The sequence below is a fragment of the Protopterus annectens genome, chromosome 5.part0 (assembly GCF_019279795.1).
Source record: "Protopterus annectens isolate FY-2018-M chromosome 5.part0, PAN1.0, whole genome shotgun sequence".
Taxonomy (NCBI): Eukaryota; Metazoa; Chordata; order Ceratodontiformes; family Protopteridae; genus Protopterus; species Protopterus annectens.
Window position 1 is genome coordinate 1,207,623,786 of NC_056735.1, and position 14,628 is coordinate 1,207,638,413.

The following is a 14,628-nucleotide window of genomic DNA, read 5'->3' on the forward strand; positions in this document are numbered from 1 at the left end:
TGTGTAAGGGAAAAATGTCCATTCAGCAGGTTCCTTATTTTCCAAGCCATGGTCATTTAGTATGACTGCTGATCACATATTACTAAACTCTGTTTCTGCATTTAAGCGAGCCTTTTCTTTCAGCATATTTACAACATAATTAATTTCAGACTAATATTAATAAAATCTAACACCAACCTTAAAATGAATAAATCCATCTTCAAGTCAAATAGATAGAGAGATCAATGATAGTCAAATACAGAAGGAGATCACCAATGGTCAGGCAAATAACAAGTCACACAGCATTACAGCTAAATAAAAATGCCACTAAATACTTGTAGTAGGGTGATAAATGCTATTTCCCAGTTTCTCCCAATAAGTATCTGGATTTTATTCACTATCTGAAAAATACCTTTTTAAATGACCCTAGCCAAGACCTCTTAAAAACCACAAAAAGAACAAATAAAAAAATTGCAATAAGAGTAAAGAAAAAAAAAGGAAGTAGCAAAACCATAAATGAATGAGTCCAATCTGAAATCAAATGCAGAAAGAGATCAGCAATAGTTAAATGCAGAGATCAACAACAGTCGGGCAGAGAACAACAATTCACACACCACTACGGCTAAATAAGCATGTCAGTAAATATTTGAAGTTAAGTGAGGAATACTACTTCTCATCTCATCATGTAATTAGGTTGATTTACTTCACTGTCTGCAAAATAATTATTTTCTAATTGACTTTAGCCAAGACCTATTAATACTCCAAAAGAACAAAAACCTAAAAGAAACAAAATGCAATATTCAAGTAAAGATAAAAAATGGAACAAACCAAAATTAAAACGAGTACCTCCAATAAAAAATCAAATGCAGACAAACATCAGCAACAATCAGATGCAGACAGAGATCAGTGATAGTCAGGTAGAGAACAACATTTCACAGAGCACTACACCTAAATAAATCTGTAAACCAAAATGTCTACTTTGAAATTAGTTTCTCCTTATACTGTTCATATTCTAATTATGTTTCTTGTGGAGCTTTTCTCCCCAGGCCTCCACTGAAAATAGGCTCTGCTTGGTCCAGTGGACTATCCCAGTAATCAAATGCCAATAAATAAATAAATAAATATGCACTAAATATTTGTAGGTAAATGAGGCATACTATTTATCAGCTTATCTCAGTAATAAGCTGGGATTTATTCAATGTTTGCAAAAAAAATATTTTCTAAATGACCTTGAGAAACTCTGAAAAAAACTAAACAAAACAAAATGCAATATAAAAGTAAAGATAAAAACTATAAACAACCAGACCTTAAATTAATAACTCCAATCAAAAATCAAATGCATCTAGAGACCAGCAATATTAAGTCATAGAACAGCAAGGCAGACATGACTACAGATAAATAAAGATGCCACTAAATACTTGTAGTTAAAACCGGAATGCTTTTTCTTAGCTAGTCACAATAATTAGCTAGATTTTATTCACTGTTTGCAAAATAATTATTTTCTAACTGAGTATAGCCAAAACTCTTAAAATTCCAAAAGGAACAAAAAACTAAAACAAAACAAAATGCAATATAAGAGTAAAGATAAAAAAATGGAAGCAATAAACCTTAAATGAATAATTCCACTAAAAAATTAAATGCAGACAGAATAGCCATAATCAAAACAGGCAGAGATCAGCAATAGTCAAGTAGAGAATAGCAAGTCAAGTAGCACTACAGCTAAATAAAGATGCCACTAATAGTTGTTGTTAAATGAGGAATGCTATTTGTCAGTTCCTTCCACAAATTATCTGGATTTTATTCACTCTCTGCAAAAAAATTATTTTCTATATGATCTAAAAAAAAAAGCAATATAAAAGTAATAATAATTTTCTTAACTACCACACTAACTATATCCTTGAATTTCTAAGTCCCTTTTTTCTTTGCCAGTGGCTCTAAATATAATGCAAATAACAAAGGGAAGAGAGGACACCCCTCTCTGGCTCCTCTCGTCAAGCAGAGATTATTAAAGAGGACACGACCCACTTTAATTTTCGCCTCTGATCCGTCATACATCCTCCTAATCAACCATATAAATTTATCAGGGAATGCAAATCTTTCTATGCTCTGCCCATAAAGTCCTAGCTTACTTTGTCAAATTTATTTATTTTATTTATTTGCCATTTGTTAACCGGGGTAGTCCATTGGGCCATAAAGAGCCCATTTTCAGTGGAGGCCAGCAGAGAAAACTCCACAGTAAATAGATTATACATTAACAGAAATGTTGTAGTAACTAGAAGAGTTAATAAAATTAACAATAAAGAGTTATGCACACAATGTAATATGTACAGAAATTTTAACATTTGTAGACTGTATGCAAACAGGATTAGAAGAGGTATACAATTCACAGTAAAGAAGTTTTCACACAATGTTATTCTTACAGAAATAATAAAACATATCTAGACTTTATACACACTATGATTCAACAATAACATATTAGTTAATGGTAAGCATTGTCATTGAATGTATTGTCATTAACGGAAGAATTTTCATGGGAGGGTGGTTAGCAGAGGATTGAGAGCAAGAGTATTTCCAGGCAGAGGAGAGATAAGAGTGTAGAGAAGACTTAAAGGTGGCATGGCTGTGGGTAGTTCTGAGGATGGTGGAGGGCATTCCTCTTTCTGGCAAGGGAGAAAGAGAAGATAATCTTTCCAGGTGAACACTTTGCTTGTATACCTGAATGAGGTTTGTGTTCTCGGATCTAAAAGGCCTGTTGGAAATGTAGAAGGTTAAGATGGAACTAAGGGATGGGCAGGCAGAGGATTTAAAGATAAGTTTGTGGATGGTGGTAAGTTGTAGTTAGTCTAAGTAGTTTGGAAGTTCAAGCCAATTTAAATACTGGAGAGACTTCCAGTGGTGGGAGGAGTGTTTTGAGTTAGCTGTGAATTTGGATATCTTGTTGTAGCAGGTTTCTAGTTTGGCTGTTAGGGAGGATTGGAGGTTGGTTAGTATTGGTGAACCGTACATGAGGTAGGGGAGGAGGTAGGTGGATGCTATTGTTTTTCTAGAGGAGTGGGTTAGGTATTTGTTATTCATGTATAGCAATCCCATTTTTTGATGTGTTTTTTTGATATTTTGTTGTATGTGATTAACAAATTTTAGTTGATCTATAACCACCCCAAGGAGTTTTGAATGGGGAACAATTTCAATTTGGGAATGGTTTTGGCTAAATATTTTGAAAGTTTCTTTGGGTGTTGGGGTAGATTTTGATGGGGTGAAGATCATAATTTTTGTTTTGTTTGGGTTTAGGGCTAGGTGGTTAGTTTTCATCCAATCTTTGGTGGTGGAAAAGGCAGATTGTGTTTTGGCTACCAGGTCTGGGACAGAGTCGGATGAGCAGATGACTGTAGAGTCATCTTCATATTGAATTATGTCGGTGTTGGGAACAGAGGTGTGGAAGTCATTGATAAAGATGTTCAATAATAAAGGTCCAAGTATTGAGCCTTGAGGCACTCCAGTAAGGGTGTTGAGATAGGATGACTAGGAATTTTGCCATTTGACTGCTTATTGCCTGTCAAAAAGGTAGGTAGAGAACTAATTTATTGTGGTGGGGGAGAGATGGAAGTGAAAGAGTTGTGATAGTAGTAGGGGTGAGAAACAGTATCAAAGGCCTTTGAGAGGTCTTAGGAGTATGGTTGCGACAGTTTTTCCTGAGTCATGGGCCTTGTTTACTGTATCAAGGAATGATATAAGGACAGTGGTGGTGCTATGGGCTGGTTGAAAGCCATGTTGGGATGGAGACAGGAGTTGGTTATGTGAAAGATGGGGCATGATTTAGGAGTGGATGCATTTTTCTAGTATCTTGGAGATTGGGGAGAGGATGGCAATAGGGTGGAAGTTTGTTATATTATGATTTTTTTCCACCATTGTGTAGAGGGAGACTATAAGCTTTTTTCCACAGATTGGGTACATACAATTCCCTTATGGATCTATTAATCAGGATGCTGATAGGGTAAGCAATGGCATTGCTGGCTACCTTTAGGAAGGTGGGAGGAAGATTGTCAGGAGCATTAGAGCAGGGTTTAAGCTTTAACAGTAATCTTTTTACAGTTGTTGTAGAGATGGGTTGTAGTGTAAGGTTGGTGGGAGGTGAGAGGTGGAGGTCAGTTGAGGGAGGGGAGTGTTGGGACGGAGAGTTGGGGGAAGAAGTATCATTAGTATTGCTAGTGTTAGGAAAGGAGGCGGTGATAGCTATGCAGTTTATGAAGAAGGAGTCTATTTCTATGGTAGATTTGTCTGAGTGTGGGCATGAATTTTCCTTGGTACCAGGGTTAAGGAGGGAGGAAATGGAATTCCAGATTTTTGGGGGGTTTAGATTGTGGTTGTATTGAAGTTTTGTGTAGTATGTTTGTTTATCTTTGTGAACTAGTTTCTTTACTTGGTTGCAGAATTGTTTAAAGATTTAGAGGGAGTCTTGATTTTTATTTCTTCTGTAGGACTTCAGGATTTTGTCTCTAAGGTGCATGAGATCCTTATTGAGTTTGGTCAGCCAAGGGGCAGGGTTGCTCTTTATTCTCTTTATTCGAATTGGAGTTTGTTCATTAAGTGTGTTGATGAAGGTAATGTTGAAGTAATTGATGGCATTGTCTAGTGGGAGTGTTTTTAGGATGTTCCAGCTTATGGTTTGGAGTGTTTCAGAGAAGAGTAGTGGATTGAAGTTTGTTAGGTTGCGAGATTCCTTATAGTGGTGTAGGAGTTGTAGGGAGCTTGAGGACCCGTGGATATATGTGGGGAGGTGGTCACTTAGGCGGTCAGGTAGGGTGGCTGCTTCTAATATTTTGTTGAGGTGGGTGATAAGTATCCAGTCCAGAATGGACCCAGATGTAAAGTCTTTGGATGGCCTGGCTGGGGAGTTTATTAGCTGAGGAAATTTGAATAAGTTTAAATTGTGGGTGGTGGGCAATGAATTTATGCTAGTCCAGTTGGTGTCTCCAAGGATGACTGTTTCATTGTTTATGCTGGAGGAAACCCAGGAGAGTATTTCTTCAAGGACTGAGATGTTGTTTCCTGGAGGGATGTATAGAGTGATGAGGCAGAGGTTTTTATTGTTGTTTATTTTTAGAAAGGTAATTATTATTTCAGTATTGGAGAACTTAGGGATGTGGCTTCAGTATGGTGTTACAGTGAGGGAATTTGCAAACATTATTGCAACTCCACCACCTTTTCTGTTGGGTCTATCAGCTCTGAATATTTGATAACTGGGGGGTAGAATTTCAGAATTTTTAACACAGGGTTTAAGCCAGGGCTCCGTTAAGGCAATGATGTCAGGTTGGTTGTGGGAGAGCCATGAATGGAAATTGGAAATTTTGTTTCGGACGCTGGGTATTTATTGTTACTAAATAGAGAGATTTGTGGGGGTTGGCATGATTAGGAGGTCTGGGGTTATTGTCTGAGGTTTGGTAGGGGCCAGGGTTTGGGTGAATATCGCCTGATAAAGGTAAGGTGGAGGGATGGAGCATGGACTTTGGGTGTTTTTTCCTAGTGGTTTGTTTGGGGCAGGTGTAGTAGAGGGGGTTGGTATTATGGCACCCAGGGAAGCTATATTTGGTTGGTAGGAAAAAGCTCTTCTTTTAAAATGGAGGGTAGTAGGTGTTTGAAGAAGATGAGGGGATATGTTTGAGTAGCTGGTGGCCTTTGTGAAGGTAGTTATGGGGATGGTGGGTGAATTGGGTGAGAGAGTAAAGGAAGGAAGGGTGGTTAGATATAATAAAGTAATAATGATGATGAGGAGGAGTAATGTCTGGTTGGAGAGGAGAGTATGGAGGCATATTCATTTGAGTTGTGTGTGAATGTGAGAGATATGGACGGTTGTAGTGAGAGGTGAGGTTGCTATGTAAAGTAAGGTAATGTTAGTAAGGAAAATGAGGTAGCCTGTGGTCAGTAGAAACAGATATGTGTGTGTTTGTGTTAAGTAGTGTGGATGTTATTAGAGGTAGGATAGGGAGAGGGGTAGTGGAGGAATAGACGAATGGTATGGAGGGGTGGGGTGCTTTGTGGTTGGTGTTGAGAATAGGGGGAGGAGTCTGGTGACTATAAGTGTGGAAGTAGTGGGGGTGGGTGGGAGCTGTATTAAGACCCACCAACAGTGGTACTTTCTTACATTCTGCTTCCCTTTTAGTCATCAGTGTTCTCTTAATGTTGTCAAATGTTTGCCTCCCCTCCACAAAACCAGACTGATCCATACCTATCAGCTTTGGCATCACTTTTGATATTCTTTTAGCCATTATAGACACAAACGCTTTATAATCATGGTTTAGTATTGAAATGGGCCTGTATGAAGCTGGATCTTTACCCTCTTTAGGCATTACAGCTACCATTGCTATCTTCCAGGATGTTGGTACTCCTCCTCTTAAAATACTGTTAAAAAAACCTTCCAGATCTTTAGCATTTTTTTCCTCTGCTAGCTTCCAAACTTGCACAGGAATATCATCTATTCCTGGTGATTTTCATGTAGATTGGTTATACATCAACATTCTTATCTCATCTCCTCCTATCCTGTTAGTAACTGAACCTCCTCTACCTCTAACCATGCCATATTTAATTCTTCCATAAACATTTCCATTTATACCTTTTCTTGATTTCCATAGTTCATAGATTCATAGGAGATTAATAGGTCATTTCAACCCTAGCCATTTCATCCCAGTCTAATACCATAGATACTCTAGTTAGTACCCAGGATTGTATTTAGTAATGACTGCCCATGTCCAGGAGGGTTGTGGGTGCTATCCCCAGTCAGAATTTATGGTGCCCCATCCACTAGTCCAGGTTCCTTTTGAACAATTTTGAACAGTGCCATAGATGTGCTCTGCTTCACATGAACTGGCAGCCTATTCCAAAGACACAGCAGTCACTGAGAGACAAATCTGTCCCTCCATCATGTCCTTTTCAAGCTGCAGGCCATATTTAGGGCCCTGGAATGGGTAGCTGTAGTCCCATTTTATTTATGGGTGTGCAGCAGATTCATTAATTTTGGGTCGGAGATTGCGCTGTAAGCCAGACATAAGTCTCCCCCTAAGAATTCTATATGATACACAGTATAGTGACAGGGACTTTAGTCAGTCTGTGTAAGGCACGTGCTGGAGTCCCTTGATCTTCTTTGTTAGAAACCTCTGAGGTCTCTCCAATTTCTGCAGATACTTTTTATGGTATATGCCAAAAGGGGCATTATACTTAATTATGGGCCTGATTAGTGACAACTATAGAAGGGTTAAAACCTCCTTTGCTCTAGAGGCAATGCCTTTGCTAATCAAGTGTGCTATGTAGAAAGCCTTCCTTACTACAGTAGACACATGGTGGTCAAAGTTAAGTTCACAGTCTACTTGTGATCCCAGATCTCTTACCACTTTGTTGGTACATAGAGTATAGGGTATTGTTGTTAATTTGGTAGTGTAAAGGGATATTGTTTTTGCTGAAGGGAAAGATGATGAATTTCTTTGCATTCAGTTTGAGACTGTGACTAAGACACCAGTTGTTGGTCTGTGTAAGATCCTCCTGAAGTATACTGACATCATTTGGGCAGTCAATAATTGCACCCAGTTTGCAGTTGTCCACAAACTTGGTCAGCCATAGCCCCTTAGTTTTGGTCTGAACTTCTGAGAAGTATATACCAAATAGTAAGGGGTCCAGCACCTACCTTTGTGGCACCCCACTGGTGACAGGTCTGCTGGATGATGTGTAGTCACCCACTTTGATAGTGTTTGACTGGTTTGTGAGCCAGTTGGCAACCCATCTCACAACAAAGGGGCTTGCATTCAGTTTGCTAAGTTTATCGATAATGTCTGAGTGTAGAATTGTGTCAAAGGGCTTTGCCAAGTTGAGGTATGCTTTTTGCACAGATTTGCCCTGATCAATGGCCCTGGCCACATTTTTGAAGAAATCCACCGGGGTTAACAGGCAGGATCTGCCCTTGAAAAAGCCAAATTGGGTCAGATCCAGGGTTTGGAGGTCGCCTATGTCTTTATGAGGTAGATGATGATATATTCCATGGCCTTATAGATGAGGCTGGTCAGACTTATGGGTCTTTAATTCCCCATTTCTGTTGCTAAGCCACTTTTGTGGAGGGGAATAACAGTTGCTGTTCTCCATTCCACAGGAACAAAGCCTCTGGGTAGGCTATAATTAGATAGAGTACTTAATGATGATGCTAGTTTAAGTTTTAGTTTGCTCAGAAGACAGCCTTGGATGACATCTGGTGTAATAGAGGCTGTGTTTTTGCCTTAAACAAGGCTTTAATGACCTGCACTTTGGATATGTAGGGTGGAGGTGTTGTTGGGTGCAGGGCTTGTGATAAATTTTGAGGGTAGAGGGGAGTGAAATTTTCAACAAATCTGTCAACTAGCAGGTTTGCTATCTCTGCGGGATCAGTGTGTGTGATACCGTTAGTCATTAGTTCGGCACATGCTTGAGTCCTACCTTTTAGGCTACATACAAAGCTGTAACAGGCCTTATTGTTATTCTAGGATGTGATTTCTAGGTTTTTCTCAAATTTGCTCTTATAGGATTTGGCATGTTGTCTTATTTGCCTGTTGAGGCTGAGGAGGGTGCTTTTCCATTGTTGGGGTCTTGCCTTAGTTTTCTTAGACAGCAACTTTTTGTGTTTGTTGTAAAGTTTGTTGATGCTGGATGTCCACCAGGGTGGCTTGCTTTTACTTGGGGCTCTGGCTTTGATTCTGTCTGGTGTATACATTTATACAAGTAATTGTACAGGGCTTCAGTGTAAACTTAGGTGTAATTCCAACTTTCACCTGGGACTGAGGTTTGGAATACATTTATACCTTCCCCTAGGAGGATATAATTTGCTTTGTAAAGTTTTTTAGTCTGATTTCTCCCTTTGTGAGTCTGGTGTTAGTGCCATTTCAAGGGTGACTGATTTATGGTCAGATTTAACTAATGAGGGTCCGAAAGTTGTGGTGGTGTATTTGTTTGTCATGTTAGTCAGGACTAGATCTAATATGTTTGTTCCTCTTGCTGAGGTTTGAACAATTTGTTCCATGAATTTGAGTTAACAAAGTCAAGGAACTTTTGTGCATGTGAGTTATGGCTAGAGTAGGTTTCCCAATTGATAGTGGTATAATTGAAATCCCCCATGACCAGAGTGTTTGGCAATATTTGGATTGACTCTGTTTTGGTCAAGTAGGCCACATGCACATCATGATTCATGGAGGGGGGGGTCTATAACTAGAGCTTTGACTTGAATGTTAGTCTTACCTACAGTAATCTGAACTTGGAGTACCTTCATGGAGCTGTCTAGTCTGCCTAGTTGGCCTATTTATCTCTAATATAGATGCAGTGGTAGCGTTGTTGCCTCACAGCAAGAGGTTTTCCCGTTCGATTCTTGGCTGGAGTGTGGGGAGTGCCTTCTGTGTGGAGTCTGCATGTCCTGCCCATGGTTGGATGGGCATTCAAAAGACATGCGTAAATGGGCATGCCTTCGTTGAAGGTTGAACGTCGAGCTGGCACCTCGGCATTTGTGAAATTCTACTGCCAATCATTAGCGGACCGGAGTTCGCTGTGGCGATCCCTAACTGGGAAAAGCCGAAAGACAACAACATAGATAGAAATACCACCTCCTTTGGTTATCACACACTCAGCTTGCGGTCTGAAGGTGGGGAAAGCATTGTAGCCTTGCAAGCCCAGGGTACTATCTGAAGCCTTGAACCAGGTTTCTGTGACTGCACAGACATCTACATTTTTTAGTAATAGAAGTGCTTCCAGGGTGTGCAGTTTTTGGTTTAAGCTCCTAGCATTTAGCAGCATAACCCTTATTTTGTTATGATTGGCAATTTTCACATTGCCAATTTTGTTTTCAAGACCTTGTCTAAAAAAGATACTATGGGGAGGCAAGAGCCTTTGCCAGCAAGTTAAAGCCTAGTGGTGCCAGGTTCAATCTGTCTCTGGCAAAGCAGCGAAGTTTGTTGACCATGTCATCCCAGGCTGAGAGAAACTGGATCTTGTTTACACCGTGGCATAATTCTAGGTGAGAGTAATTTTCTGCTCAAGGCAAGAGACACACATACCTGGGACACATACTCAGAGAGCTCAATCATGTCTCTCTTCATAAAATCCAGTTAGGTACATCTCAGCTTGTCCACTCCAACATGAGCTATGACTGAGTCATAATCCTACCGGTTGCTGAAAGACCTGAGTGTATGCATGATCTGATGAATCCTGGCACTAGAGAGGCAGCTGACTGTGACTTTCTCCTTATTTTAACCTGGTGAGTGGGACATCCATTTGTCTCACTATGGAGTCTCCAATGACAAGAAAATTTGTTTTTTGAGAGTTATGCATGAAGGGCTTGGTAGGTGAGACACTGGTCTTGCTATGTGTCTTGTGTGCCGTGAGAACTGTGTTAGTTGTAGCAGTCTTGTGTTTTGATAATTTTTTTGTGAGAACCTCTGCATATGTAAAGTTGTGTGTTGGATGCATACTATGTGTATGAGTAGTGGTACTATGTGCCTGAGTAGTGATGGGTGAGTTGACAACCTCTTCTGTGTTACTGTTTCAAGTGCAAGAGAGCAGGGATTCAAGATTCTTGGTGTAGCTACATCTCTTGCACTCTGTACTATAGTGAGTTATTAGTAGAGGGTTGTCAGTGTACATGAGGCAGTTGCTAAACTGCCTCAGGAGAACCAAGTTGACCAGGCTGGCAGAAGAAACATGGGTAATCCAACTGTCCATAATGCTAGGTTTGAAGAAAGTCACAGCTCACTAGCAATACTTCGTAGACCAGAAATATACTAAAGATGACGACTACACTAATGTACTATGGCTGTATCTAAGGGAAAATTGTCAAAATTACAATTGTGCAGCACTGTGCAATGATGCGCAACATGCAAACAAGCAGAAACCCACTCAAATACAGGACTTAAATACCAGAAGCTAAAAACTTAAAAAAAACTTTAGCCCTAGACCAATCACCCTTCACCAGACAGGTTCCAATCGACACAGTTCTCTCACAAAGGTACAGAAGGGCCCCTTTGGAATGCAATAAAATAACAGTATTAAATAGGCAAAGTACAATAAAAAGTGCAGTAAATAGTTACAGGCAACATATGATTTTTGGGGAGGTTCAGAAGCTTCTAGTCAGCTGCTATCTCAGCTCAGTTATGGCTAGTAGCCCATCTCAGTTCAGCTTGGATCAAACAAGCTTTTTCTCTGGTTTATACAAACTTTCATAGAATTTCCAAAATATGTTTATGCTGATATGGGATCCATTGTTATCTTCCTTGCTATATGCTTCCTAAGCTTGGTGACAGCCCTTTTTGCTTTATATTGCCTGAGTTTTTGTGCTAAAAGTTGTTGTGCTCTATTGTTATTATTAGAAAAAAACAGCTGCTTAATAGCAATTTTTCTAAACTTATGAATATTAGTGAGGTAATCTCTTATTTTCTGTTTAGCATTCTGCAGTTGCTCCTCTTCTTGTTTTGTGATATTCCCACTATTTCGCAATACTTCAACATTTGTTAGTCCATCTAAATAATTCTTATTACTTCTTAACCATATCTACCTTTCTTTTATTTTCACCCTATTTTTAAACTCCACTTTAATTTTATCCCACTCTCTAGCTACATTTTCAGAAGAAATTTCTATCTTCTCTAATAGCTCCTGAATAATGTCCACTACCCATTCCTTAAATCCATCTCATTTCAACAAATAGGTGGGAAAGCAATAGTGTCTCATTTTTATTTCATTACCCTGTGTTTTTATTTTAGTTATTATTGGTGCATGATATGAAATAGTCATTGTGTACATATCAAGACCTTCAATTAAATGCACATGTTCCCTTGAAATGTAAATTCTGTCTAGCTTAGCCAGTTTTTTTTTATCTTGGGGAATAAATATGTAAATTCACTTTGAACTCCTGGTATGAATTTACAACTTCCATGGCAAATATTTTCATAAATTTCTTTAAAAATCTATCCTTGTTTGTTATATTTTCCCTTCTAGGCCCCCCAGACATATCTTCACTATTGAAAATCAAATTCCTGTCCCCACTATAAGTAATATTCCTTCAGAAAGCAGATTATTTCTCCCAGAATTTTCTTAAGCTCCATTATATAAGTTTTCAGTGGAATATAAATACATGCCGGTGTAATCCTCCTCCCTTGCCAGTAGCCTCTTACTACTACAAATCTACCATTATTTTTTTTTTATCATTTTCTATTACTATTGGAGCTCCTCTTGCAATTAATACAAGTACTTCTATCTTCCTTTGCCCCAAATATTCCACAGAATAACCATCCTGAAAACCCTTTTTATCAAATTCACATGTTCATTTCTTTCCAAGTGTGTCTCCTGTACCATAGCTATTTGCACTCTACATTTTTAATATAGTTCACTACTCTTTCTTTTTTGTATTTATCTGTGAGGCTATTAATATTTAAAAACATTATAAAAAGCAAAACATTCTTGAGAGATTATTATTCCCACTTTTTATTTATAACAGCTTTTTTAAATGTTTAGTTTCAGCTTTTGTGTTACATGCATGTACTGTTTGGGAGGATAATCTTTTATACAGCTGTTTCTTGTCATCTCCATTTAAGCCTACGTCACATCTTACAAAAAATTTGTTTTATTGAAAACCCACAAACAAAAATATGCACACACCCCAATACCCCCTAATACCTATTAAGTTAATAACACAAAAAAACTATGTACATCTTCAAATACTGAAGTTTTATCCTTCTAATAGGAACAAATGTTCCAAACTAACAGCCACACACACAGACTTGAGCTAACCTAAAAGAAAGGTAATCCATGCTAAGGCGCATGGTATATCCTGTGGTTCAATTAAGTACTGTCTGGTTTTGTCTTATCTTTATAGCTCTTTCAGCTGGGAAAACAGGTCTATATTAGAACACCAAACATTTGAAATGTCGAGTGTTCTAATATCAAACCCTAGCAATTGAAAATACAAAACATCGAACATTCGGAACAGCAAATTTTTTTCCTAGGGAAAAAAATTTGCTGTTCCAAAACACATACACACAACACAAGCACACCAATCAAACAGCAATCCACACACATACACCTAAACTTGTACACCTAACCCTACATTAAACTATACATACACCACTAACTATCCACTTACCTTAACCCAAACCCTAACCCTAAGGTCCCTCACTATTGCACAGTCACCTCACCCACGCCTAACCCTAACTTACCTACCCCACCCTAATCCTCACGTCCACACAATCGCACACTTACCTGATCTGCGCCCTAACCCTAACTCACCTAACCCGCCCTAACCCACACGTCCACACAATCGCACACTTACCTGAACCCGACCTGTAACTTTCCATCAGAGTGCTGAAAATACTGAACCAACCGAAATGGGCAACTGAATTCTTCGATATTTTCAGCGTTCGCTGGAAATGGGTCAATATTAGAACACTCGACATTTCAAATGTTCAGTGTTCTAATATAGACCAGGGAAAACAATATGTTCAGAAAACATTTGCTCCAATCCATTTATCTTTATCAGATTGTCTTCTAGATACACGAGAACCAAACACAAAACTGCTTACTATAAAAAAGCCTTATAATATTCATTATTCTTTTTCATTTACTTGCGTACTCTTAAAGCTTGTTACTAGATTAAAAATGAAATGAACACTGTCACGACAAGCTGCTGAAGTCTAAAATCACACTTAGATTTATTGAATTTGAAGCGCTTTTCATTTGCTTAACTCGCAAACTTCTTCAGAAACAATGTACTACAATTCAACGCTTGTATATAAAGTATCAAGTGGTCATATTTAACCAATCTTGTTACAATGTAATACATAGCTAGGAGAATTTTGAAGGCATACTTCATTCATAAAAAATGTAATAGTTTCACAAAGAATAGAACCAACTTTATGCATGAAAATTAGACAGCTTGTGTCTTACTAGTAAAAAATCATTAGTATACAAAATCATTATAAATGACAAATCATTGTGCATAAAAACCTTCATAATACAACATACTGAAATGTGTACTCAGTTAAATCAATGACATATTATTTAGCAAAGACATTGCTGTTGTAAAATATAGTAGCTAAGCAGTTAAGTTGAGTAAAAAATCACTTCGGAACAATTTGTTGCTACATTGAACCTTGTACATATATATTTGTAGCTTACACTACTAGCACACAATCATTTCTGTAGATTCCTCAATTTTAAAATACTACTAATAAAGCAGGTGTCGTTTAATCGTGGGAAATTATAAGCATTCAGCCTGATTTGCCAGCACAATTCCAACTTTTTCAACTGTAAGGGTGTAGGCCCCCCCCCAATGTCCTGCAGAACCTGATCAATAACCATTTATGCTCTTTACAGGTGTGGGTGTGTTTAGCTAGGGCATTGTCAATTTTGCTTTTGGCAATCGCATATTGATGTTCGTGAATTCTGTCACGGAGTCTAAGCTCCGTTTTGCCAATGCAAAATGCAAGACAACCCTGGCACCTAGCCAAATAAACCACTAGTCTGGAGTTACAATTGAACCTCGACAAAAAAGTTAGCAACCTCCACAAATTTTCAAAAGTTACAACTATGCATAGTGAATGTAGTAATGAAGCTTAATAGGAAAACCTTTGTACCCGCAGTCATCTGTTCATTGCAACTATC